A 6,046-nucleotide genomic window follows, 5' to 3' on the forward strand; every position below is an offset into this window, starting at 1 on the left:
GGTTGTTAAGTGCTTAGATACAAGTTCTGATGACATTGTAGCTGTAAAAAGTTGGGAAAATACAGAAAAGATAGACCTAATAAAGTCAGCTAATCATTTTAATTTTCTTTTGTCCTTTATATCCACGGAGTGTGTGTATGTTGAATTTATACATCTTCTCTGTCCCCAAACATGGAATCTGGTAATCTTTTTTCACTTTTGCTTTGTAAAGTTAATTTCAAAATCCTTACGGTTTTCTCTTTCATCGATCTGACATAATATGTAAATGAAGCAAGTGCAGTAGTTTGATGTGATGCCTGATCTTCTATAAAGTAAGATAGCTGAAAAAAAAAAAAGGGTTGTTTTTGTTTTTAAACTATGCAATTCTACTCTCAGGGGAGCCATTTCTTTTTCTTCCCACTGTGATCTGTAATTCAGCTCTGTGCTGTCAGGGAGCAAGGGAGATTATTCTAATAATTCTTAACTATTAACCCCAAACTTGGAACATACAGTATCTTTTGTTTTCTCTAGTACTTTCTACCCAAATGGTTGTCAGGACCAGGCATAGGACAACCTAATAACTAGCAGATGCTCTTTCTGAGATGTTCTGCCTCACATTAACATAATCTATGTCAGATTTGCTCCTATAGGCAAAGCCCAGGAGAAAACCATTTTAGGAAAGATTCCTGCTATTGGTATGCTTCTCCTGTTATTATTAAACATATATAACACTCACTAGGTATTAGTCTACCCTTTTAAGCAGAGCTCTGAGGATCTATGAAGATGTATTGTCTTGTAGGGATGCTATATAGACAAATAGATGACTTAATGATGATCCTATAAGAATTCCTAAAATTGTATCAGTATTTATTAAGCTGTCAAAACTGCAATGAGAACTCTGCCAGTCTCTGTCATCAGCTAATTGCTTCTACTACTCAGAGCACATTCCAAAAGGTTGTAAAACCAAAGATCATAAAGAGGGAACTACGATTTATTATAGGTGCTAAGACAGAGATAAAATGTTGACTGGGCTTATCTATACAAAACTTCTCTAATAACTTAATTATGGTTTTTAATTCTCCATGAACCTGTGGAGCTGTGACAGGTAATGAATGTTTATCCAGATAATTGCTCCTAATGGATATGCACGTAAACATTCTCTGTTGTAAACTTCTATTTCAGTTTGTGATTTGAATATATGTATAAACTTTCAGTGAACTTTTTACCATGTGATCATGTATTCTGAAAGATGTATAAGTGCTGTGGACATAGAGAAGAGACAACATCTTTTAGTCAGATCTGAACAGAACTGAGGATAATTGTTTTAGTCAGGACCTGAGAACTTTTTTTAACAGAACTGAACTCAAAGACTTAGAAGCAAAGGCATAGCACTGGGAGAAAAGACACTGAGAGTAAGAGCATTTCTGAGACATCAGAGCAGGAGAGAGCAGGATTGGAAGGAGAATGCGGAGTGGAATAACTTAGAGGCTGCAGGTAACATAAAACCCAAGAGAGCAATGTGCAGAATGTAAATGGAAAGAGGAAAGAAGAAGCTGCAGAGAGCAGGAGCAGGCTTCTCACTATGGGACAGGACAGGTCTTAATAACAAGACAGGCTTAGTCTTATGAAAGGAACAAAGCTTTCTTCTTACAAACTTAGGTTTAATTCATTTAGCAATAAAAGGGTAGAAGCTTTTTCTCTATGCAATAGTGATTGCAGCTCACTTTTCATCCAGAATGACTGAATTCTTCACTCGTGCTTGTGTGTGTGTGTGTGTGTGTGTGTGTGTCTGAGATAATGCAAGCAAACTGGACCCAAATGTATAAATGCCCATATGTGACTCTGTATATGAATTTATGTAAGTTTATGCATATTTGCTTATGTAAAAGTTTTTCCTTCTGCCATGGAGATTCTCTTCTCCTGGTTCAATAGAATTTTATTGCTCCAAACTTCCTCCTAGCCTGACAATCGAGAGACATCCAGACAAAAGGGGAAAAACTCTAGCAATTAACCCTTTATTTAATCTCCTGCTGTTTTAGGATGAGGTGCTGAGTGCCAGAGACAGCAGTTTCTGGCCTTGAAGACAGGTCAGCTATAGTAGCAAAGCAAACTAGACTTCGATAAATAAACTTTTATTTATTACACAGCAACCCTAAATATCCTATAAGTCAAAAGTCTATCCCCATATCTCATAAGATTTACCCTCCACTGATGCTCTTACCCCTCCGCTGCCTCAAGGAGAATGGGGAAGCGCATCTTCCACTGAGGCTTGTCCCTGGCAAATAATGATTCTGTTCTGTACTGCTTTATTTGGAAGACACGAGACTATTTTTTGTTGTTGTTTATTTGTTTCCTTTTGTTATTGGTGGGGGTGGTTTTGTTTTATTTTGTTTTGTTTTCTGAGACAGTATTTCTCTGTGTAGCCCTGGTTGCCCTTGAACCAGCTCTGTAGACCAGGCTGGCCTTGAACTCAAAGAGATCTGCCTGCCTCTACTCCCAAAGGCTGAATTTATAGACATGCACCAACACCTGGGGAGACACTGAATTGTTTTTATAGGACAGTTGATCTGTAAATAAAAACATATTTCATTTAGTAGAGATAGAGTGCTTACTAAACTCAAAAAATTAGGTTAGTGCAGTATATGGTGAGGAACAGAAATTCCTTTGTGGTTCTAGAGGAACAGATCCATTGAACATATATTAAAAGTGAATCTATTAAAAGTGAATCTATTACATTAGGTTACATAATAGCGTCTGGGTTGTCCAACAATGGCTGGTTCCCACTGGAGAGGATGAGAACCCTTGTAGCTGCTCTGCCCATGAGATTGGGTAGCTAAGCACTACAGTCTGGTGCTGAAGGCCTGGAGGATTCCTAGAGGTGTGTTGGTGTTTGGTACATGTTGGAACCTGGAAGAATCTGTACCCTGATATTAGTGAAGGAATGCAGCAGCAGCAGAAGCATCAGTAGGGTAGATGAACTTCCGGTGGTAGTGACAGAAAGCAGGCAAGAACAAAAGCTTCCTTCTGTGCAGTATCCTCTTCAACCCAAATAAACCCATTCAATGAAAACACAACTCAGTAATTAGGAACACAAGCTGCGCATTTGGGCAAATTTACCACTACACTCTCTATTCCCCTCCTAGGAGATCCCTTATAACTTGCTTTTACAACAGGCCTCTTATTCCCGTTCCTTCCTCTCCTCCTCCTCCTGACTCCTCCTCTTCCCTTTTACTCCCTGATCCCCCCCCCTTCCATTTCCACTCCCTTTTCCCACCACCTCTTTCTGTCCAATCATGTATTGACTTAACATAAATCTACATCCTTCTACCTTGTTTTGTAAGGGCTGCCACAGAAAGGTATCACGGACACATAGGATGGTCCTCCCATTTCAGACAACCTGAGAAGAAAATCCCCTGCCTTTTAGTTAATTTCAGATTCAGCCAAGTAGAATACCAAGATCAACCATCATGTGCTCCCTCTCAAACTACAGGTTATTACCTTCAGAAGAGATTCAATGACTTAATTTACTGTCTCATGTTTTCCCTGCCATTCCCTCCGGACCACAGTTTGGTTTCCTCTCTCTCTCTCCCATCATATTTTACTTCTCAAGCTCGGTGTCTTTGTTCAGCTGGTGTCATATTTAGTATTGGACAATATTGATTGTCCATATCTTCTCCATCTTGGCCCTTGTGGTATACTATGTCCAGCTTCCCTCTCCTCTTCTTTATTACCAAATCTTTGTTCAAAGACTTCTGCAGGCAACACTAGAGTGTCTTTGAAAAGCGATAGTTGTAGAAAGTTTCAGTTGTAGAAATCAATGTTTAAAAAGCATTCAAAGGGTCAATTTAGACAAAACAGAGTTTAAGAATTATGTCGATGGGGCAGAATTTGTGAGGGCAAAATATAGATGACAGAGGTTTGAACATGGAATACTCAGTTTTTAGTGGGGAGGTCTGAAGAAAAGGCTCTATTTTCCCAGCCACACCCTTAGCCTTTCACTGCATAGCTTTAATTTTGTTAACTATACTATTGGTTTGGTCATACTAGAAACCTTAAAAGTATCCCAGCCATGCCTTTCTGTCAGCCACTCACCAGCCGGCTGACTGTACAACAGAGATGTTTGGAATTCTTCCCTTCCTTATCATTGTCTTCATCAGGTAATGGTTACTCACTGAACAATTACTGTGACAGCCTCCCATTGTCCTCGGCTCCCCTTTCTATACACTGCACTATCTTTTATACTCTTGGAGACCACTCCCTATGGCTCCCTACTATGTACAGTAGCATGAATGATGCCAATATTTCGACATATAGCCTGAGAGTTCAAGTCTTAGATGCCCTCTTTGATTTATTACACATATAAAATGGCTCAGTGCCTGTTTGATGCCCTCTCTTCTGGTGTGTAGATGTCTATGCAGATAGGGTGCTCAGATACATAAAGTAAATAAATCTTTTTTAAAAAAGGAGGAATGCAGAAACGTGAAAGAACTGTTTGCAGAGGGAAGGAGAGTACAGTTTAACTGAAAGAACAGCCCTGCTCTATCTTTCTTTTAAGGTTGTAATTATTTGTGGGTGCATATACATACTCATATGTATATCTGTAACAATAATATAGGAAGAGAGGCTATTAATTGGAGGGGATAGGAGAGACACTAGGAGGGGCTGTAGGGAAGAAAGGGGGATGTGATACAGTTCTATTTTAATTAAAATATTTTTTTGTTGTTGTTGAACTTCACACAGTCTTTGATTTGTTTCTGGGGTGTTCAGAGCTTTCTGGGGTTAGTATCCCATTATCAGTGAATGCATATTATGTCTGTTCTTTTGTGACTGGGTTATCTCACTCAGGATGATCTCTAGATGCAGCCATTTTCTTAAGAATTTGGCTAAGTCATTGTTTCTGATAGCTGAGTAGTATTCCATTGTGTAAATGTACCACAATTTTGTATCCATTCATCTACTGAAGGACATCTGGGTTCTTTCCAGCTTCTGGCTATTATAAATAGAGCTGCAATGAACATTGTGGTGCATATATCTTATTGTATGTTGGAGTGTCTCTGGGGTAAATGCCCAGAAGTGGAATAACTGGGTCTTCAGATAGTACTATGTCCATTTTTCTGAGAATTCCCTAGACTTATTTCCAGACTGGTTGTATCAGTTTACAACCCCACCAGCAGTGGAGAAGTGTTCCTCTTTCTCCACATCCTTGCCAGCATCTGTTGTCATCTGAGTTTTGGATCTTGGCCAATCTGACTGGTGTGAAGTGGATTCTCAGGGTTATTTTGATTTGCATTTCCCTGATGGGTAAGGATGTTGAGCACTTCCTTAGATGTTTCTCAGCCATTTGATATTCCTCAATTGAGAACTTTTTGTTTAAGTCTGTACCCCATTTTTAATAGGGTTGTTTAATTCTCTGGTGTCTAGCTTTTTGAGTTCTTTGTATACCTTGGATATTAGGCCTCTATCAGATGTGGGGTTGGTAAAAATCTTTTCCCACTCTGTTGGCTGCCATTTTGTTTTCTTGACAGTGTCTTTAGCCTTACAGAAACTTTGCAATGTCATTAAGTCCCATTTGTCAATCTTTGACCTTAGAGCTCCAGCCATTGGTGTTCTGTTCAGGAAATTTTCTCCTGTGCCTTTGAGTTCTAAGGTTTTCCCTACTTTCTCATCTAATAGTTTCAGTGTACCTGGTTTAATGTGGGAATCTTTGATCCACTTACACTTGAGCTTTGTACAAGGAGATAAGAAAGGGTCTATTTTCATTCTTCTGCATGCTGAGTGCCAGTTGGACCAACACCATTTGTTGAATAGGCTGTCATTTTTCCATTGAATATTTACAACTCCTTTGTCAAAAATCAGGTGACCATATATGTGAGGACTCATTTCTGGATCTTCTATTCTATTCCATTGATCCACATGCCTATTTCTGTACCAGTACCATGCAGTTTTCAGCACAATTACCTTGTAATATAGCTTGAGGTCAGAGATAGTGATTTCCGCAGATGTTTTCTTGTTGTTGAGGATAGATTTTGCTATTCTAGGTCTTTTGTTATTCCAGATGAAATTGCAC

The sequence above is a fragment of the Micromys minutus genome (genome assembly GCF_963924665.1).
Source record: "Micromys minutus genome assembly, chromosome: 15".
In the NCBI taxonomy this organism is placed as follows: domain Eukaryota; kingdom Metazoa; phylum Chordata; class Mammalia; order Rodentia; family Muridae; genus Micromys; species Micromys minutus.